General features: G+C 45.6%; 1 long non-coding RNA gene across 1 annotated transcript; it reads left to right on the forward strand.

The window, feature by feature from the left end:
- Positions 1-1,212: 1,212 nt before the first annotated feature.
- LOC138916773 (uncharacterized) lies at positions 1,213-19,714 on the forward strand. The gene is made up of 2 exons (XR_011424180.1): positions 1,213-1,359; positions 17,721-19,714. It is a non-coding gene; the product is annotated as an uncharacterized lncRNA (long non-coding RNA).
- The last annotated feature ends 2,983 nt before the right edge of the window (positions 19,715-22,697 follow it).

Consider the following 22,697-nt stretch of genomic DNA (forward strand, 5'->3'; position numbering starts at 1 on the left):
GATGGTCCAGAGAGGGCCCCTTGGCCCTCTGTGGGGCCTGCTCACCAGGCTCTGCCCGGGACACGGGGGACACCTGCACTTAGCCTGGTGTGGCTTTGGGAATGTTCATGTACAAATGTGACCACGTGACCACCTTCGCTAGAGGGACCCCCAGGGAGCCGTGCCCCACCCTGTCCTGCTCTTGGCGTGTGCAAAGCCCTTATGTTACCCAACCTGAAGTGAGTTCGTGCACCCGTTGCGCAGCAAGCCAATCTCTGACACCGGGGCTGGTGGAAGAAAGTAGAAACTTTATTTTTGCACAGCGCTGAGCAAGGAGAGAGGGCAGCTAACGCTGAAATCCCAAACTCCCTGAAAAGCCAAAAGGAAGTGTTTTTATTTAGGCTTTTAAGTAGGGAGGGGGAGCATATGGCCTTGCTGGTCAGCAGCTTTCCCACCAGCCCGTATCTCTTTGTGGGAGGAGATAGTCCAGGTGCTTGTCCTTGACGGTGTCTGTCTCCATGGAGGATAGTGGATTCTGGAGCCAGGAAGCTAGAGAGTAAGCAGGGAATGGGTGTTTTGCTTTTAACTCCATATATGCTGGGTTTAATGTGGGGAAACTGATATCAGGGTCGATATCACTTGTTGGGAGTGAGATGCAGGTGGCCCCCCTCCCAGGAAGCCCCCAGACCCTGAATTTGTGAAAAGGACTCAGGTTTCTCTCCCAGCCGTTCCCAGGGCCTCCCCATCGTGAGCCCTCCGTCCAGCCCCCAGGAACCCGAGAGCTCTGGGCAAGAGCGTGCGTGTGCACGTGTGTGAGCACTGAGTGTGTGTGTGTGTGCAGAGTGTGTGTCATCGCCTCGCTGTGTCTCCACACGGGGAAAAACCGGGAGGTTCTCGGTCCACGCATCGGGAGCCGCATGCCGGCTCCTGCTGCAAAAGTGACAAAAAGTGACCTCAGGGTCCTTGCGGGTTGTTGTGAAGCTGCTGGCAGAGCCGTCGGAACCTCTGGACCAACCTGAGAAGTTCTGGTGGGCTCTGCGGACCCAGCAGGAAGCCCGTCCTGTGTGTGCGTGTGCACGCGGGCGTGTGTCCGTGAACACACCTGCCGCACGTGGTTAGGGAACTGCCTGTCCTCGTCCTTCTGAACCTGCGGAGCCTCCCAAGCGGGAATCCCCAGGGAGGGCGCTCCAGTCTGCTTACTACAGTTCCGTTTACGACAGTTCCGTTTACGACAGTTCCGTTTACGGCAGAGCGCAGGCTGGCTGCCTGGGCGGAGCTGTGGGACCCGAGAACCCCGGCGCGTCCTCCCTCAGCAGCAGCGCTCCGGCCTCCCTGGGGCGAGGGCAGGGCGCCCGGGGTCCCTGGGCCGAGGCCCGCGCGGTAAGCCGGCCTGTGGCGTCCTCGGCGGGCTGGGGGCCCGTTGGGTCTTCTGCCGCGTGGACGCCGGGCCCAGTGGGGTCCGTGTGGCGGTGGGGTGGGGCCCGCAGGGGTCGCGGCTGCTGGGCGCCCCGGTCGGCCCCGCACCCTGTGCTTCGTCCAGCTCACGCCTCCCGGGGTGCCGGGCGGAGGCCGCTGCCCGCCCCTAGCTGACCCCTCCGCCCCCGCCCCCTCCCCCGCCCGACCCCACCTGCCACCACGAGGGCTCTGATGGCCGGTGGGGCCACCCGGCACGTGAGCACCACCCGGGTCCTCCACCCGCGGGGCTGGGGGTCTGTCCATGTCCCCACCGGCCCCCCACCCAAGAGCAGAAGGTCTGTGAGGGGACACGGGCTGCCCTCTGCTGTGCTGCCCGGGGGTCCTGGGTGCTGTAGGGTGGCCGGGTGCCCCCCAGGGCTCTGGGCTGTTTCCGGGTCCCCCCATGAGGGCTGTGAGCTCCGTTCCTTAGCGAGTGTGGTGTCCCGTTGGCGTGAGCTGCGTCCCGGCCCATCGTGGTGACTGTCACCTCTGCTCTTCGGCTGCTCCCTTCTGGGTCGGGCAGGCCCAGCACAGGCTGGGTGACCTGGGGAAGGGGTCGGGGGCATGGCCTGTGGCCTGGTCAGGAAGAAAGGTCAGGTCCAGACGGCTTCCTCGTCTGCTCCCACCTCTGCACCTGTGAGGTGCGGGTCGGGTGACCGGGGGCAGGCGAGGGTGCAGCTGGGCCCGCCGCTCCTCCAGCTGCGCCCAGAGCCCCTGGTTTAGGCAGAGCAGCCCCAGGTTTGCTCTTTGACATGTTTCCATGATGTTCTCTTTGGAAACAGACTTTTGGCATAAAAATAGTGTGACAGCCACTGTCAGGTGGTCCCTGAGGCTGCTGCCCCCCACCCCCACTAGAGGAAACAGTGGGCGCTGCCCCCAGGTGCCCAGCAGGAGCAGGTCCCACAATGCTGTGAGGGAGTGACCCAGCCTTCCCTAAGCAGTGGCCCAGAGCAGGTGGGTGGGGACTGGGGAGGGCTGCTCCTCTCTCAGGAGACCCTGTCTGCCCCACACTGTCCCCTCATCTCCCTTTCTTGGGGGAACCTTCGCCGGTGTCTTAAGTCGGAAATGAGTCCAACATCATTTGTGCTAGAATCTGCTCTTGACCAGCTCTGAAGACCCCCCAGGACAGAGAGAGGCCCCTCCCTCCTCCCTCAGGCTTGTGACCCTGCAGAGTGACTGGGAGCCTCGAGTTTCCCATCTGCGAATGGGCACTTCCTCTCTCCATCCCACACATTTCCTTCCATGGGCCCTGCAGAGGCCATGCCTCCCTCTCCCCAGGTCCACCTGTCCAGGGGCCCCTACCAGGACACGGGACCCCCTTTACACATGAGCAGAATGAAGGAATTTTCCAGAGCCAAGGATAAATATTACTGTCAGATCTGAAGTGCTTGCTGTGTCATAGATATGACATGTATGGAAGTAAATTCAACATTTTGCACCAGGACGTGGACAAGCGGAAAGAGAATCACTCCCACCCTAACAATGAGAAAAATCCAGATGAGCAAAACCCCACAACTTTCTTCTAATCCATCCAAGGCTGAGGCTGCAGGGCAACCAGGTTGCCTGAAATACAAGGACCCCCACTCCCCAGGAGAGGGACTTGTGTGCCGTGTCACCTGCACAGAACCCAGGGGGCGAGCAGTGAAATGAGCTGAACTGGAATGAACTACTGAGGGCTGGGTGTGGCTCACAGCAAGAGGAGAGGAAGTTATTCAGGCAGAAGGAATATGACCACAGACAAAAACTTGGATCTAAACAAAGAAATAAGGGCCTCTGAAAATGGTGAAAATGATGACAACTGCGAGACACCCATTCTTTAGTCATTTTAGAAGTTAATCACACAAAGAAAATTCCTAACTGTGTCATGGGATTCTAACACATGTGGAGGCAAAATGGCAGGTTGGGAAGGAGGAACTGGGGTAGCCCAGCCGTGATGTTCTCACACGATAAGTGAAATACTGTCTTATTTGAAAGTCTGTTATGATAAGTTACAGAAATATATTGTAAGCCATGGAACCACTCCAAAAACCTTTTTTAAAAGAGGCATAATTAATAAGCCAGTGGTGCAGATAGAATAGTAAAAAGTACTCATTTAAACAAAAAAGGCAGAAAAAGAAAAGTAGACTGTAGAATGAATATAAAACAACAAGATGGTAGATAAAAATCCAATATGTCAATAATTACATTAAACATATGTGGTATAAATACTTCAATTAAAAGACGGAGATAATCAGAGTGAATAAAAAAGCAAGGCAACTTGCATGCTGTGTACAAGAGGCTCATTTTAAATATTAAGACATAGACAGGTTAAAAAGAAAGGGATGGAGAAAGATTTACCATGCCCACAGAAATCAAGAGAAAGCTGGAGTGGCTATGTTAACATGAGACAAATTAGATTTCAGAGCAAGGAATATCGCCAGAGACAAAGAGGGATGTTACAGAATGATAAAGGTGTCAACTCAAGAAGAAAAAAGGACAATCCTAAATGTGTGTGCACCTAACAAAAGAGATACAAAATCCAGGAAGCAAACATTGATGGAAATGAAAGGAGAAATACATAAATCCAAATATTGTTGGAAACTTCAACACCTTTCTCTGAGCAACCAACAGAATAAGAAAGGAGAAAAATCAGTAAGGACCTAGAAGACGTAAAACAAATGCTGTAACTTCATCTGATTGGCAGAGTGTCCCACCTGACAACAGCAGAATGTCACGTTCTTTTCAAGTGCATGTGGAACATTCACAAAGATGCGCCATATTCCGGTCACGAACCAAAACTCAGCATATTTAAAAAAGTAAAAATCATACAAAGTATGTTAGGTAACCACAATGGAATTCAACTAAATAGCAACAACAGAGAGATATCTGGAAAATTCCAAATAGTTGGAATTAAGACACCCACTTCATGAATCACAGAGGATGCCATAAGAGAAATTAAGAAGTATTTTTAATAGAATAAAAAGAATAAAAATGGAATAAAAATGAAACCAGAGCATCTCAAAAATCATGAAATGCAGCTAAAGCATTTCTCAGGTGCACATTTATGAATTTGATTTTTATATTGGCAAAAAGGAAGTTCTTAAATCAATGATCTAAACTACATTAAGTAAAAAGAGGAGAAAACAAAACTCAAAGCAAACAGAAAGAAGCAAATAATAAAGAGCATAAATAAATAAAATTTAAAATAAAAGAAGCAACCACAACAAAATCCCAATAGATCTAATTGATGAAACAAAACGTGGCTCTCTGAAGAGATTAAAAATAAAGTTGAGAGACCTGGGGCCAGCCGGGTGGTGTAGCGGTTAAGTTTACCTGCTCTGCTTCACTGCCTTGGGTTTGTGGGTTCAGATCCTGGGTGTGGCCCCACACACCACTCATCAAGCTGTGCTGTGGAGGCGTCCCACATAGAAAGTAGAGGAAGATTGGCACAGATGTCAGCTCAGGGGCAATCTTCCCTCAAAAGAATGAAAACAAAACAAAAAATTGACCAACCTCCAGCAAGGCCAGTGATGAAAAAAGGGCAAAGACGTTAGTGATTAATATCAGGATGGAAAAAGACATAAGTATGAATCCTACAGACGTTATAAAGATAGTAAGGGAATATTCTGAACAACTTTATGCCAAGAAATTCAATAACTTAGATGAAGTAGACAAATTTCTTGAAGGAAACACATTAGCAAAACTTGCTCAAAAGAATCGAAAACTCAAACAGCCTGTATCGACTCTAGAAACCTAATCCATAATTTAAAAACCTTCCCAAAAGAAGACTCCAGGCAAATGGCTTTGCTGGTGAGTTTTATCCAACATTTAAAAAAGAGATAATACCAATGTTACATAAATTCTTTCAGAAGATAAATGAGGAGAGAACCCTGAAGTCCCTTTATGGGGCTTGTATTTGTCCTGATCCCTGAAGCAAAGACATGAGAAGATCAACTCCTGTCATGAAAATAGATGCAAAAATCCATAACGAAAATTAGCAAGTGGAATCCAGCAATATCTACACAGGCTAATACATCATGACCAAGTAAGGTTGACCCCAAGAGCACAAGTTTGGTTTAACATGTGAAAATCGATCAATGTAATTCACCTTATCATAAAATAAAGGATAAAAACAAATGATCACACTGTATGCAGAAAAAACATCTGAAAAAAAATTGTAGCTCTTTAATGGTAAAAACTCTCAGTAAGCAAGGAATAAAAGAGAACATGTTTAACCTGATTGGGGACATTTCCAAAAACCCTGAAGCTAGCATCACACTCAGTGGTAGAAAGCTGTTCCAAGATCAGGAAGGGGAGTAGGATGTCTGCCCTCAGCTCTTCTATTTAGCGGGTGCTAGAGGACCTCGCCAGTGCAGTAGGGCAAGCAAAAGAAAGGAAAGACGTTCAGGCTGGAAAGATGCAGCTGTCTGCATTTGCAGATGGTATATTTCTGTGTGCAGATCCCTAAGGAACCTACAAAGTAACTACTAGAAAGAATAAGCAAATTTATCAATATTGCGGGATATGAGGTCAATATGCAAAAACACACTGGCATTTCTATAGTGAAATTAAAGACAAGCACTCCATTTACAACCGCAACATGTGAAATACTTATGAATATGTTGAACAAAAGTTGTACAAGACGGATACACCAAAAGCTACAAAATATTACAAAGCAAAATTTAAAGGCTGGAGTAAATGGAGCTCTATCCATTTCACGGTTGGGGAGATTTAATATTGGTAACGTGGCTGTTCTCCCCAAATGGATTCATTGAAAGAGTCAATGCAACACCTATCAAATTCTTTTCTTTTTTTACTATCTTAGCCATTTTTTAAAAATTTGAGATCGTAATACTTTACATCATTGTGAAATTTCACTTGTCATTAATTCTTGTCTGTGACCTCATAGGTGCTCCCCTCCACCCTCTGTGCCCACCCCTCACCCCCTTCCCCTGGTAACCGCTGAACTGTTTTCTTTGTCCATGTTCTTATTTTTATTCCACATATGAGTGAAACCATCTGGTCTTTGTCTTTCTCAGTCTGGCTTATTTCACTAAGCGTAATTTCCTCCAGGGCTTTCCATGTTTTTGCAAATGGTATCAATTTGTCTTTTTTTCTGGCTGAGTAGTATTCCGTCGTATACATATACCACATCTTCTTTATCCAATCATTGGTCGATGGGCACTTGAATAGTTTCCATGTCTGGGCTATTGTGAATAGTGCTGCAGTGAACATAGGGGTGCATATGTTACTTTGGATTGTTTGGATTTCAAGTTGTTTGGGTAGATACCCAGTAGGGGGATAGCTGGGTCATATGTTATTTGTATTTTTAGTTTTTTGAAGACTCTCCATACTGTTTTCCATAGTGGCTGCACCAGTTTTCATTCCACCAGCAGTGTGTGAGGGTTCCCTTCTCTCCACACCTTCTCCAACATTTGTTAGTTTTAGTCTTGTGATTATAACTATTTTAACTGGTGTAAGATGGTATCTCAGTGTAGTTTTGATTTGCATTTCCCTGATGATTAGTGATGTTGAAGATGTTTTCTTGTGTTTATTGGCCATCCGCATATCTTTGGAAAAATGTTCATATCCTCTGCCCATTATTTAATTGTGCTGTTTGCTTTTTTGTTGTTCAGTTGTGTGAGTTCCTTATATGTTACAGAGCTTAACGCCTTACTGGATATATGATTTGCAAAAGTTTTCTCTCAGTTGGTGGGTTGTCTTTTTTTTTTTTTTTTTTTTTTTGCTATACCAATTTTTTTATTGAGTTATTGATAGGTTAAAATATTGTGAAATCTCAATTGTACATTAATGTTTGTCAGTCATGTTGTAGGTGCACCACTTCACCCTTTGTGCCCACCCCCCACCCCACCTTTCCCCTGGTATGCACTAAACTGTTCTTAGTCCACATTTTTAAATTCCTCATATGAGTGGAGTCATACACCGATTGTCCTTCTCTAGCTGGCTTATTTCACTTAACATAATTCCCTCAAGGTCCATCCATGTTATTGCAAATGGAATGATTTTGTTCTGTTTTGCAGCTGAGTAGTATTCCATTGTATTTATGTACCACATCTTCTTTATCCATTCGTCTGTTGCTGGACACTTAGGTTGCTTCCACGTCTTGGCTATTGTAAATAATGCTGCAATAAACATTGGGGTGCACAGGACTTTTGGGATTGCTGACTTCAAGCTCTTTGGATAAATACCCAGTAGTGGGATGGCTGGATCGTATGGTAGTTCTATTTTTAATTTTTTGAGGAATCTCCATACTGTTTTCCATAGTGGCTGCACCAGTTTGCATTCCCACCAGCAGTGGATGGGGGTTCCTTTTTCTCCACAACCTCTCCAACATTTGTTGCTATTAGTTTTAGATATTTTTGTCATTCTAACGGGTGTAAGGTGATATCTTAGTGTAGTTTTGATTTGCATTTCCCTGATGATCAGTGATGATGAGCATCTTTTCATGTGCCTATTGGCCATCCGTATATCTTCTTTGGAGAATGTCTGTTCATGTCTCCAGCCCATTTTTTGATTGGGTTGTTTGATGTTTTGTTGTTGAGTTGCGAGAGTTCTTTATATATTATGGATATTAAGCCTTTGTCAGATATATGACTTGCAAATATTTTTTCCCAGTTAGTGGGTTGTTTTTTTGTTTCAATCCTGCTTTCATTTGCCTTGAAGAAGCTCTTTGATGAAGTCCCATTTGTTTATTCTTTGTATTGTTTCCCTTCTCTGAGAAGGCATAGTGTCCGAAAAGATCCTTTTAGTACTGATGTCAAAGAGTGTACTGCCTACGTTTTCTTCCAGAAGCCTTATGGTTTCAGGTCTCACCTTTAGGTCTTTGATCCATTTTGAGTTTATTTTGGTGAAGGGTGAAAAAGAATGGTCAATTTTCATTCTTTTACATGTGGCTTTCCAGTTTTCCTAGCACCATTTGTTGAAAAGACTTTCTTTTCTCCATTGTATGCCCTCAGCTCCTTTGTCAAAGATAAGCTGTCCACAGATGTGTGGTTTTATTTCTGGGCTTTCAGTTCTGTTCCATTGATCTGTGCACCTGTTTTTGTACCAGTACCATGCTGTTTTGATTACCGTAGCTTTGTAGTATGTTTTGAAGTCAGGGATTGTGATGCCTCCCGTTTTGTTCTTTTTTCTCAGGATTGCTTTAGAAATTCGGGGTCTTTTGTTGCCCCATATGAATTTTAGGATTCTTTGTTCTAATTCTGTAAAGAATGTCATTGGGATTCTGACTGGGATGGCATTGAATCTGTAGATTGCTTTAGGTAGAAAGGACATTCTCTGTTTATTCTTCCAATCCATGTACCTGGAATGTCTTTCCATCTCCTTATGTCGTCATCCAATTCTCTCAGAAAGGCCTTGTAATTTTCATTATATAGGTCCGTCACTTCCTTAGTTAAATTTACCCCAAGGTATTTTATTCTTTTTGTTGCGATTGTGAATGGTATTGTGTTCTTGAGTTCTTTTTCTGTTAGTTCGTTATTGGAGTATAGAAATGCTACTGATTTATGCAAATTGATTTTGTACCCTGCAAGTTTGCTGTAGTTGTTGATTACTTCTAACAGTTTTCCAATGGACTCTTTGGGGTTTTCTATATATAAGATCATGTCGTCTGCAAACAGCGAGAGTTTCACTTCTTCCCTCCCTATTTGGATTCCTTTTATTCCCTTTTCTTGCCTGATTGCTCTGGCCAGGACCTCCAGTACTATGTTAACTAAGAGTGGTGATAGAGGGCATCCTTGTCTCGTTCCTGTTTTCAGGGGGATGGGGTTCTGTTTTTGCCCATTGAGTATGATGTTGGCTGTGGGTTTGTCATATATGGCCTTTATTATGTTGAGGTAGTTTCCTTCTATCACATTTTGTTCAGAGTTTTTATCATAAATGGCTGTTGGATCTTGTCAAATGCCTTCTCTGCATCTATTGAGATGATCATGTGGTTTTTGTTCCTCAGTTTGTTGATGTGGTGTATCACGTTGATTGATTTGCGGATGTTGAACCATCCTTGTGTCCCTGGTATGAATCCCACCTGATCATGATGTATGATCCTTTTGATGAATTGCTGAATTCTGGTTGCCGAAATTTTGTTGAGAATTTTTGCGTCTATGTTCATCAGTGATATTGGCCTGTAGTTCTCTTTTTTCGTGGTGTCCTTGTCAGGTTTTGGTATCAGCATGATGTTGGCCTCATAGAATGTGTTAGGAAGTGTTCCATCCTCCCTAATTTTTTGGAATAGCTTGAAAAGGATAGGTATTAAATCCTCTCTGAAAGTTTGGTAGAATTCCCCAGGAAAGCCATCTGGTCCTGGGGTTTTATTCTTTGGGATGTTTTTGATGGCTGTTTCAATCTCTTTCCTTGTGATTGGTCTGTTCAAATTGTCTGCCTCTTCTTGAGTGAGCTTTGGGAGATTGTAGGAGTCCAAGAATTTATCCATTTCCTCTAGGTTATCCATTCTGTTGGCATATAGTTTTTTGTAGTGTTCTCTTATAATTTGTTGTATTTCTGCAGAGTCTGTTGTTATTTCTCCTGGCTCATTTCTGATTTTGTTTATTTGAGCTTTCTCCCTTTTTTTCTTTGTAAGTCTGGCTAGTAGTTTGTCAATTTTATTTATCTTCTCAAAAAACCAGCTCTTTGTTTCATTGATCCTTTCTCCCGCCTTTTTCGTTTCAATAGTATTTATTTCTGCTCTGATTTTTTTTTTTAAAGATTTTATTTTTTCCTTTTTCTCCCCAAAGCCCCCTGGTACATAGTTGTGTATTCTTCGTTGTGGGTTCCTCTAGTTGTGGCATGTGGGACGCCGCCTCAGCGTGGTCTGACGAGCAGTGCCATGTCCGCGCCCAGGATTCGAACCAACGAAACACTGGGCCACCTTCTGCTCTGATTTTTATTATTTCTCTCCTTCTGCTGACTTTGGGCTTTATTTGTTCTTTTTTCTCCAGTTCAGTTAGGTGTGCTTTAAGACTGCTTATTTGGGATTTTTCTTGTTTCTTAAGATGTGCCTGTATCGCAATGAATTTTCCTCTTAATACAGGTTTTGCTGTATCCCATATGACTTGGTATGGCATGCTATCATTTTCATTTGTCTCCAGGTATTTTTTCATTTCTTCTTTAATTTCTTCAATGATCCATTGCTTGTTCAGTAGTGTGTTGTTTAGTCTCCACATCTTTGTGCCTTTCTCAGCTTTTTTCTTGTAATTAATTTCTAGCCTTATAGCATTATGATCGGAGAAGATGCTTCTTATTATTTCAATTTTTTTAAATTTGTAGAGGCTGGCCTTGTTTCCCAGCATATGGTCTATCCTTGAGAATGTTCCATGTGCACTTGAGAAGAATGTGTATTCAGCTGTTTTAGGGTGAAATGATCTATATATGTCTATTAAGTCCAATTGTTTTAGTTTTTCATTTAGCTCCACTATTTCCTTGTTGATTTTCTGCCTGGATGATCTGTCCATTGATGTGAGTGGGGTGTTGAGGTCCCCTACTATTATTGTGTTGTTTTTAACTTCTTCCTTTAGGTCTGTTAATAGTTGCTTTATGAACCTTGGTGCTCCTGTGTTGGGTGCATAGATATTTATAAGCGTTATTTCTTCTGGATGAAGTGTCCCTTTGATCATTATATATTGTCCCTCTGTGTCTCTCTTTACCTGTCTTATTTTTAAATCCACTTTGTGTGATATAAGAATTGCCACACCTGCCTTCTTTTTCTTGCTATTAGCTTGAAGTATTGTCCTCCACCCCTTCACCCTGAGCCTGTGTTTGTCCTTGGGGCTGAGGTGTGTTTCCTGGAGGCAACAAATTGTTGGATTTTGTTCTTTAATCCATTTTGCCACTCTGTGTCTTTTTATTGGAGAGTTCAATCCGTTCACATTGAGAGTGATTATTGATGCATGTGGACTTAATACTGTCAATCTGTCACTCATTATGTTGTTTTCCCACGTTTCTTTTCCTGTGTGCCTTAGCCTACCCATTTAATACTGCAATTTCTTATGATGGGTTTCTTAGATTTTTCCTTATTTATGATTTGTGACTCTGTTCTGTATTTTATTTTAGTGTCTACCCTGAGGTTTGTATTTAGAATGTCGTGTACAATATAGTCTATTCTCTGGTGGTCTCTTACTTACTTGGCCAATACTGATTTAGACCCTTTGCTCTTCCCCTCCTAAATCATTATTTTAATTTCTTATTCCAACTCGTGTTATGAATTTGTAGTTAGAGTTTTAAGATCGTCCTTGCTTTGGTAATTTCCTTAGCTTTACCCTAATGCTATAGTTGAATATTTGCTATCCTGTTCTGGTTCTATCCGTCGGTCTCCCTAGTCTGTGGATTGTGACTCCTTTCTCCCTTTTTTCTTTGTTCAGGTATGAGAGCCTTCTTGAGGATTTCTTGTAGTGGAGGGCTTTTAGTTACAAATTCCCTTAACTTTTGTTTGTCTGGAAAAGATTTAATTTCTCCCTCATATCTGAAGGAAATTCTTGCTGGATAGAGTATTCTTGGTTGAAGATTTTTATCTTTTAAAGCTTTGAATATGTCACTCCTTTCTCTCCCAGCTTGTAGGGTTTCTGTAGAGAAATCCCCTGACAGTCTGATAGGGGCTCCTTTATAGGTTATTCTCTTCTTTTTTCTTACTTCCCTGAGTATTCTTTCTTTATCTTTCCTTCTTGCCAATTGTACTACTATGTGCCTTGCAGTAGGTCTTTTTACATTGACAAATCTAGGAGATCTGAAAACTTCCTCTACACACATTTCTCTGTCAATCCTTAGATTTGGGAAGTTCTCTTCAATAATTTCGTTAAGCAGCTTGCTGCCTTTTCCACGTTCTCGGGAATTCCTATGATCCTTAAGTTCTTACTCCTCATTGAATCCACTATCTCTCGGAGATTTTCCTCGTTTTTTAAAAATTCTTGGTTCCCTTTCTTCCTCTGTCTGGAGTCATTCAGCCTGTCTATCTTCAATTACGTTAATTTGCTCTTCTATGGTGTCTACACGGGCATTCAGGGAATCCATATTGTGTTTTATCTGGTCCATTGTGTTTTTCTTCTCTAGTAATTCTGTTTGATTCTTCTTTATGATTTCACTCTCTTTTGTGAAGTAACTCCAGAACTCAGCTTGTTTCCCTATCTTTCTCTTCTCTCTACCTCATTGAGTTTTTTGATTATAGCTGCTCTGAACTCATTATCACTTATTTTACCTAATTCCAAGTCCTCAGGACTTAATTCTCTGTTTTTATTGTTTTCCTTCTGGTCTGGGGCTTTTATAAGTTGCTGGATGGTAGAGGAGCGGTTTTTTCGCATGGTGGTAGAATTCGGCTGCAGTTACAGCCTGTCGCCACTAGATGGGGGTCGAGAGCCACGTGTTCTGAGCTCTCGGCCTTTGGGCAAGATGGCGGCGCCCAGTGGCTTTGCCGGGGGGGAGGGGCTGCTATTCTCATGCGCTGGTCTGGGTTCAGATCAGTTCTGTTCTCTGGTCTCCCGAGGCCCTGGGTTTATGGGGTCCCCACACACGGAAGCTTTGCCCCCGTCAGTGGGTCTCCACTGAATCAGCGGCAGGAGTCCTGGATGATCCCCCCGGTCGCGCGGCCCCTCCACCGCTCCTTCCCGGCCCGCGCCACAGCGATCGCAGACTCTAGGGGAGGGAGCGATGTTCTCTCCTACCGTTCCAGCGCCTCCAAAGGGGTAAGCAAGGTTATGATCTCCGCCTTCTCGGTATTGTAGGTCTCTAACGTGTTGGCATTAGATTTATTCTCTGAAATTCAGTTTTTCCAACCCTTTGTTGTATTTGGTGCGGAGAGAATCCTGGGTCAGCTCGCCCTGCCATTTTGCTCTGCCCCTTGAAGAAGTCTATTTCTTTTTCTTTCGTAATTACTCTTGCCAAAACCTCCAGTACTATGTTGAATATGCACGGTGAGAGTGAGCACCCTTGTCTTGTTCCTGTTCTCAGAGGGATGTCTTTCAATTTTTCCCAGTTGAGTATGATGTTGGCTGCGGGTTTGTCATGTATGGCCTTTATTATGTTGAGGTACTTTCCTTCTCTATCCATTTCATTGAGATTTTTTTAATCATAAATGGATGTTTGATCTTGTCAAATCCTTGCTGTGCCTGTTGAGATGATCATGTGGTTTTTGTTCCTCATTTTGTTAATGTGGTGCATCACATTGATTGACTTGCAGATGTTGCACCATCCATGTGTCCGTGGTGTAAATCCTACTTGGTCATGGTGTATGATCTTTTTAATGTATTGCGGTATTTGGTTTGCCAATATTTTGTTAAGGATCTTTGCGTCTATGTTCATCAGTGATATTGGCCTATAATTTCCATTCTTTGTGCTGTCCTTGTCTGGCTTTGGTATCAGGGTGATGTTGGCCTTGTAGTATGTGTTAGGAAGTGCATCATCTTCCTCCATTTTCTGGAATAATTTGGGAAGGATAGGTACTAAATCTCTGAATGTTTGGTAGATTTCTCCAGAGAAGCTGTCAGTCCCTGGCTTTTAATTTTGCAGAGGTTTTTGATTACTGTTTCAACCCCTTTACTTGTGACTGGTCTATTCAGAGTCTCTATTTATTTTTATTCCCTTTTTGGAGGTTGTAAGAGTCTAAGAATTTATCGGCTTATTCTAGGTTGTCCAATTTGTTGGCATATAGTTTTTCATAATATTCTCTTCTAATCTTTTGTATTTCTGTGGTATCCATTGTAATTTCTCCTCTTTCATTTCTAATTTTTTTTTGAGTCTTCTCTCTTTTCTTTCTTTGTGAGCCTGGCTAAGAGTTTGTCAGTTTTGTTTATTTTCTCAAAGATCCAGCTCTTTGTTTCATTGATCCTTTCTACTGTCTTTTTTGTTTCAATATCATTTATTCACGCTCTAATTTTTATTATTTCCCTCCTTCTACTGATTTTGGTCTTTGTTTGTTCTTCTTTTTCTAATTCTGGTAGACATAGTTTGAGATTACTTATTTGAGATTTTTCTTCTTTGTTGAGGCAGCCTGTGTTGCAATGAATTTCCCTCTTAGGACCACTTTTGCTGCATCCCAAATGAGTTGGTATGGGGTGTTTTCATGTTCATTTGTCTCCAGATAATATTTGATTTCTCCTTTAGTCTCTTCAGTGATCCCTTGGTCGTTCAGTATCATGTTGTTTAATCTCCACATCTTTGCCCCTTTCCCAGCTTTTTCCCTGTAATTAAGTTCTACTTTCATTGCATTATGGTTGGGAAAGATGCTTGATATTGTTTCAGTCATCTTAAATTTGTTGAGGCTTGCTTTGTTTCCCGACATATGGTCTGTCCTTGAGAATGTTCCATGTGCATTTGAGAAGAATGTGTAACCTGCTGTTTTTGGATGCAGTGTTCCATATGTATCTGTTAAGTGCATCTGGTCTAGCTTTTCATTTAATCCTACCATTTCCTTGTTGAATTTCTGTCTGAATGGTTTATCCATTGGTGTTAGTGGGGTGTTGAAGTCCCCTAGTCGTATTGTATTGTTGTTGACATCTCCTTTTAGTTTTGATAATAGTTGCTTTCTGTACTTTGGTGCTCCTGTGTTGGGTGCATATATATTTATAAGGTTATGTCTTCTTGGTGGAGTGCCCCTTTTATCATTATATACTGCCCTTCTTTGTCTCTCTTTACGTGTTTTGTCTTGAAGGGTACTTTGTATGATGTAAGTATGGCAACACCTGCTTTCTTTTGTTCACTGTTGGCGTGGAGTATCGTCTTCCATCCCTTCCCTCTGAGTCTGTTTGTCTTTGGGGCTGAGGTGTGTTTCCTGGAGGCAGCATATTGTTGGGTCTTATTTTTTAATCCATCCTGCCACTCTGTCTTTTGATTGGAGAATTCAATCTATTTACACTTAGAGTGATTATCGAAATGTGGGGGCCTAATGCTGCCATTTTATCACTCATTTTCCAGTTCTCCTGCATTTTCCTTGTTTCTCGTCCCACATATTTTGGACTGCTGATTCAGTTAGGTAGTTTTCGATGGTAGTCTTCTTAGTTTCCTCCTTATTTGTAATTTGTGTCTCTGTTGTAATTATTTGTTTAGTGGTTACCATGTGGTTTGTATAAAACATCTCATAGATGAGATTCTCCATTTTCTGGTAGCCTCCTATTTCCTTAGACTAAGGCGGTTCCATCTCTTTCCTCTTCCCCTTCTAAGTTGTTACTGTCACATCTTTTTTCATCTTGTTTTGTGAGTTTGTGGTTAAAATAAAAAGATCATATTTATTCTTGGTGATTTCTTTCCCTTTATCTTTAATGTTATACTCAAGCATTTCCTATCCTGTTTTGATGCAGAGCTGGAATTTTCGGATTTTGTCTTTCTATTTATCTCCTTGCTCAGGGTTTGGTAACCCCTTACCTTTTTTTTTTTCCAGGTATGAGGGTGTTCCCGATGATTTCTTGTAGCTGGCATCTTGTGGAAATGAACTCTCTTAACTTTTGTTTATCTAGGAAAGTTTTTTTCTCCATCATGTTTGAAGGATATTTTCGCTGGATGGAGTATTCTTGGCTGAAAGATTTTGTCTTTCAGAATTTTGAATATGTCGTTCCACTCTCTCCTAGCCTGTAAGTTTTCTGCTGAGATATCTTCTGACAGCCTGATAGGTGTTCTTTTGTGGTTTATTTTCTTTTGCCTTGCTGCCCTTAATATTTTTTCTTTGTCACTGACTTTTGCCAGCTTTACCACTATATGCCTTGGAGAAGGTCTTTTGACACTGATATATTTTGGAGATCTGTTGGCTTCTGTCACATCTATTTCCAGCTCCTTCCTCAGATTTGGGACATTATCAGCTATTATTTCTTTGAACAAGCTTTCTGCTCTATTCTGCTTCTCTTCTCCCTCTAGGATACCTATAATGCTTCTGTTGCGTTTCCTAATTGAGTCAGATACTTCTTGGAGAGTTTCTTCATTTCTTTTTAGTCTTAGTTCTCTCTCTTCCTCTACCTGAAGCATTTCTATATTCCTACACTCCAGACTGCTAATTCTATCATCCATGATATCAGCTCTGCAGTTCAGGGATTGCAGATTTTTCCTAATCTCATGCATTGTGTTTTTCATCTCCAGCATTTCTGATGGGGTCTTCTTTATAGTTTCAAGCTCTTTTGTGACATGGCGCCTGAACTCGTTCAGTTGTCTATCTGTACTCTTTTAACTCATTGAGTTTTTTAATGATAGCTATTTTGAATTTTTTGTCATTGAAGTTATAGATTTCTGTGTCTTTGGGATGGTTTTCTGGGTACTTGTCATTTTCCTTCTGTTCTGGAGATTTAATACAGTTTTTCATACATTTTGATGGCATGGATTTGTGTCTTCGCATAGAGATAGAGTTTGTTTACTGCTTCCACTTGCTGCCACTGGGGGGAGGGGGCAGGAGCTGTGTAATCAGTGCCCACCAGGATCTCTGTCAGCTGTTCCTGACCAAGGCTGGGCCACTCCTTGGTATTGCAGTGGCCCTGGGGTGTCTTCCATCAACTGTGAGACCAATCACCTGGGGGCTTGAGGTTGCTGCTGCCTGCTCCCACAGGTCCACCTAGACATGCTCCCCCGTTATGGACTGCAGTGGTGTTTTGGGCTTCTGCAGCAGCCTGGAGCTTGTTTTCCCAGACTCGCAGCTGTGCTGCCATGTGGTCCAGCTGGATCTCACTTGCTCCCTTGGGGCCACTGTGGGCCCATAGATTTTCCCACTGGACCAAGGAGCAATCACTCTGGGGCTCTGCATTGTCACTGCCTACTCGGTCAGTCCTGCTGGATCTCACTTGTCCCCTCGAGGCCGCAGCAGAGCTATGTGCATCTAATGCTGCAGCGGTTAGCTTCCCAGCTCTGCTGCATCTCCTCCTAGCTTGCCCAGCCTTTGTGCTTGGTGGGCGGGGCCTCCCTACTGAGTCCTAGCCCAAGTCACTCCCTGGGGCCTCAGTGGGACTGTGCATGTTGTCACTGGTCCAAAGAGCAATTGCTGGAGGCTTAGGGCTGCGCTCACCTGTTTCATCAGTCGTGCTAATCCACACAACCACCCATGGGGCGGTGGCAGTGCTATGAGTGCTTCAGCCGGGGGAGAGTCTCTCGTGGGTAGTGGGCTGTCTGGGTGCCGGAGAGTTCTCACCTATCTCCACCTCCTCCCCGGGGGTTGTCCATCCACCTTCTCATGTGTAGCAGTGCAGTTCTCTCACGTGTCCTCAGGTGCTGTCTGAGTACCCTCCGTTGATCAGTTAATGTCCATTTAGTTGTAGTTTGAAGAGGGAGACACAAAGAAAACTGCTCACTCTGTCATGTTGCTGACGTCACTCCCCTTGATTTTTTTTTTACAGCAAACTAATTCCAGAAGGAAATGTTCTTAGCATGTTAAGGGGTAGCTGCCAAAAAATTGCAGCAAAGCTGAGACTGCGTGCTGGGACTCTAGAATCACTCCTGCCAACGTCAGGGAGGACAGAGGTGGTCTGCTGCCATGGCTTCCAGTCCTTGGGGCGCTGGAGGTTCTGCCAAAGCAATAGAGCAAGAAAAAGGAAAAGTAAACATCAGGACTGGAAAGAGAGGAAACTGTCCTGATTGAACGAAGAGACTATTATCAAGATGGAAAAGCCAAGAGAATATATGGCTCTGTTATTTGGACCAATTAGAGAGTTCAGCACCCCTGCTGAATACAAGGTTACTGAAAACACACACACAAAACCAAGCACTTATTTACACCAGTAAAAACCAAGTGGAGAATATAATGGGAAATTATGTCATTAACAGCAGCCATACAGTTATGTAGATTCCTAAGAATAGATCAAGCAGAACATGTCTCAGGCCATTCTGAGAAATCACTAGATGTTTCTGAAGGGCAGAAAGGAAGCTCGTACTAAATGGAGGGGTGGATGAGCATGCTCACGAATGGGGAGATTCAACAGGGGAAATAAGGTCGGTTCTCTGCAAGCAGCGGTATATCCATTGAGATGCCTTTCACAATCCCAGTAGAATTTTCCAAGGACTTGGCAGGCTGCTCCAGCAGCCCAGGTGAAGGGCAACGAGCCAGAAGAACCTCAAGCATTTCAACGAAGCAGAAGGTGGGGAGACTGTTCTCACCAGCCCTCAGGATCAGTAAGGTGGCATGGACCTGGTGCAGGGATGGGCCAGGGGACAGGTGGAACAGACCCCACGCTCTGATAAATGCTTCGATGGGAAGGTCCTCCCCATCCGCAGGGCGGGTGGACCTTCAGTCAATGGTGCTGGGACAGTGGTTCTCCAGGTGGACAAAGTCACATTAGGTCTCCACTTCACATCCCATCTAAAATAAGATACCAAGTGGAGTAAATAACTAGACGTGGAAAGCACAACCTTTAAACCTTCTGGAGAGGGGCCAGCCCATTGCTGAGTGGTTAACTTTGCACGCTCTGCTTCGGGGGCCCAGGGTTTTGCTGGTTTGGATCCTGGGTGTGGACATACCACTGCTCATCACGCCATGCTGTGGCAGCGTCTCACATAGCAGAGCTAGAGGGACTTACAGCTAGACTATACAGCAATGTCCCAGGAGGCTTTGGGGAGAAGAAGAATTTAAAAAAAAGAAGATTGTCACAGGTGTTAGCTCAAGGCCAATCTTAATCTTTCGGGGGAAAATAAAGGCATAATGTTTGTGACTTCAGGGTTGGGAACGATTTCTCAACCAAGTCACTGAAATCACAAGCCGTCAAAGATGCAGACATTTGACTGCATCACAGTTTAACAATCCTGTTCGAAAAAAGACAGTGCAGCAAAGTAAAAATACAGGCTGAAGAGTGGACGAAGAGAATTTCCATGTGTATGACTGGGAGGGACCAGAGATCTGGGGAATGCCCACACCAGCCAACGTGAAGGTGGGTGAGGGGTCTGAACAGGCGCATCCCAGGGTGGGAAACATGAAAGAGAAAATAAGCCACAAACAAAAAGCTTGAGACCACTGGGATCCAGGGGGTTGCAAGTGGAACCGACCACGGGACCCCATATGTTGGCCCCAGATCTGCACCAACGCCCAGCGCTGGCAGGCACATGGAGCAGCAGGCCTGTGCTCAGACCCATCCCGATGACAGCGAGAAACCGAAGACAGCCTACCTGCCCACCCATCAGGAGACGGGCTAAACCTGGGCATGTTCGTTCCCTGAAGTGTGACACAGCAGTTAAACTAGCATTGTGTGTACCAACATGGATGAGCTGAAAATTCAATATTGAGCCAAATGCAGATTTATGCATACACTGAATCCATTCCTATGAATTTCGAATATGATGGATAATCTATTACATTCACACCTCAAATGTAAAATTATAAAAACATTTCAGAACCATGGAATTCAGGCTAGCTGTTGTCTCTGGGGTAGGAGGGGAGGGGGTTCTGGGCAGGGCACCCCGATTCTATCTATAAGACTTTGCTCCTCACCGGGGAATATCTCAAACAGATATGGCTACTTGCTAATGTTAGTTAAAGCTGGGTGGTGGGTACCTGGTATCTATTTATCATTCTCTGTTCTTTACAGTGTGTTTGAAGTCATTCCCAGGGAAAGAGCTGGGAGGCGGTGAGTGTGGGCTGTGCCATCCAGTGCAGGATCCTGGGGCCGCAAGGTGATGGGCCACAGAGAACATGCCCCAGGGGAAGCATCAGGACTCAGGCCGCTGTGGGCATGTGGCGGCGGGGGGCCGTGGACTCTCCCAGCTGTCCCAGCGTGGCCCTGAGCCCGCCCCTCCGCTGTCCAGCTGGAGAAAGCCCAGACGGTCAGCTGGGTCCTGGATCCTCCTCTACATTGTGGTCAGTCCCTTCCTGGCCGCAACTGGCCAGGCCGAGCCCACACACTGGTGACCAGAGGCCAGAGCAGGGTCCCACAGCTGTGACCGGCTCTGAGAATGTCACGCACCAGCCCGACTCTCAGGGAGAAGCTCCCCCAATGTTTGCTGATGGCGTCAAATCAAATCTCATCCATTCATGATTTCGGTGGCCACTCCCTGCCCTCCGCCCGCCTGCCAGGCCCCTGAAGGGAATGGGTGATTTTCTTCCTTGTGGAGTGAGTTTGGACTCAACTTCTCCACTTTGGTTCCTGTAGACTGTTGTGGGCTGAACTGTGTCCCCGTCAAATTCACATGTTGGGGTCCTGACCCCCAGCGCCTCAGAATGAGACTGTGTTTGGAGATAAATAAGGTCTTCAAAGAGGTGATAAAGGTAGAGTGAGGTCACTAGGGTGGGCCTGATCCAATCTGACTGGGGTCCTTATAAGAGGAGGAGCTCAGGACACGGACACCCACAGAGGGACGACCATGTGAGGACACAGGGAGAAGACGTGTCTAATGCCAAGGAGAGAGGCCAGCTGAGGAACCAGCCCTGCGACACCTGGATCTTGGACGTCCAGCCTCCAGGACTGGGAGACAGTCAACGTCTGCGTTTGAGCCGCCCCTTGTGTGAGACTTTGAGACTCAGCCTGAGACACTCACACGGTCAACCCTGAGGCTACACAGGGAGGGTCAGAAGGGAAGCTCAGCAAGGGCCGTGGGGTTTCAGGCCATTGCCCATTGGCATTCCCCTCTGTTCTGGGGGCACCACACGGGGAAGGAAGAAGAGTTTCCTCCCCTGGGGGCGATGACATGACCCAGGAACCTCTGACTTTCTGTTACTCATATTGAGTTTCTGCAAAGAGCCACAGTAAGCTCTCTGTGAAAAATGGCCCCAACATTGTCAAGTGGTGGGCAGCGGGGGCTCGGGGCAGAGAGGACTCACCGGGTCAGGTCTGCCACGAGTTCAAGGAGCTCTTTCACCCTCTCTGATCCTTGGTTTCCTCAGCTCTAGAATGGAAGAATGTGAGTGCCTGCCTCCCAGGGCTGAGGAGGGCTTTAGTGAAGTGGGGTGATTGAGCACTCGGCCATCAACTGCACGCGATGAGCCATTGTGAGGTGGGAGCTGTGTGGACTGCTGCAGAAGGTGCACCCCACCACCCCGAGAGATTTCATTTGTTTGTCCACTCACTCCCCCATCCATCCATTCAGCCAACCATCAATGCATCTACCCACACACCCGCCCATCCACCCATCCATCCATCCGTCTTCTAATTATTCACCCATGTCTTATCATCCATCCATCCATCCAAATAGACGTACATATGTTCTTCTGTCCATGCATCCATCCTTTCATCATCCACTCAAGACCTGATCCACCCATCCATCATCCACCCATCTACCTATCCATCATCCCTCAATCCATCATCTACCAATCCATCCATCCCCCTATCCTCCCTCCCTCCCTTCTCCATCCCCCCACCCATTCACCCACCCAGAGGGAAAGTTATGAGCATAGCTGCTGTGAAGCTGGCCCACAGAGGAGCCCATGTAGGCTGCCCTCAAGATGCTCACAGCAGGAAGGCCAACAGTGGTGAGACACTCTTGCTAGCATGGCGAGGACAATGGTCAGGTTAAGGGCGTGACACCAGGGCCAGGTCTGGAGGTGGGGTGACGACATGGAGGTGCCTGGTCTCCTGAAGTGCAGTGAGGAGCCTGGCCCACCGCCCGCTTGCCAGGGCCCGAGGCAGAGGAGCCCAGCCTGCTGACTCGGCTCTTCCCCGACTCACCCAGAACAAATACCTCTGTCTGCTCAGCTGCCCACCCTTCCCATAAGGTCGGGGAGGGAGTCAAGGGTCCACTTGTAACCCTTGCGGACCAGGGGGAGGCGATGTGGGGCCTGGGCCTGCACACCCCGAGGCCTCTCAGAACCTTGGAAGGGGCAGGAAGTGGGCCTGCTGCCACGTCTGCGTCTCCCTTTCTGACATCTCAGGAAGGACACCGGCGGGGGGAGGGGGCTATGGCTGGTTTCATTTGCCCGCCTTTGAGTCCCCAGATGCTCACCTGCCAGGGACTCTGTCCCCGTGGCTGGCCGAGGCTAGTGACTCCCTCGGGATCCGTAGGGGCTAGGAGCCCATGGCTTCTCTGGGCGCACCCTCCCTCTGTCCCCCGAGGCCAGGACGGAGCCTTGGAGCTGCCCTGGGGCCCAGGGTCGGAGAATAGTCTACACATGTAGAGACTCTTGCTCTTTTTTCCCTCCCCTTCCTCTCCTCCTCCCTCTCCCTCCCAACTCCTGCCCTTTTCCCTCCTCCCCCTTCCTCCCTCTTCCTCCTCCTCTCGTGACTCTTGTCCACACTGCCCTCTCCCGTTCCTGATGACTCAGGGTTGTGGACAGCTGCAGTGGAACAGTCATTTTAGGCTGAGTTTTGTGACGTGTTTGTGGCCTCCTCCCTGTGGTCAAGGTTGTAAACTCGTGTGGTCCCTGACAACAGTGTCTTGTCAGGGTAAATACTGGT

The sequence above is a fragment of the Equus caballus genome, chromosome 12 (genome assembly GCF_041296265.1).
Source record: "Equus caballus isolate H_3958 breed thoroughbred chromosome 12, TB-T2T, whole genome shotgun sequence".
Taxonomy (NCBI): Eukaryota; Metazoa; Chordata; class Mammalia; order Perissodactyla; family Equidae; genus Equus; species Equus caballus.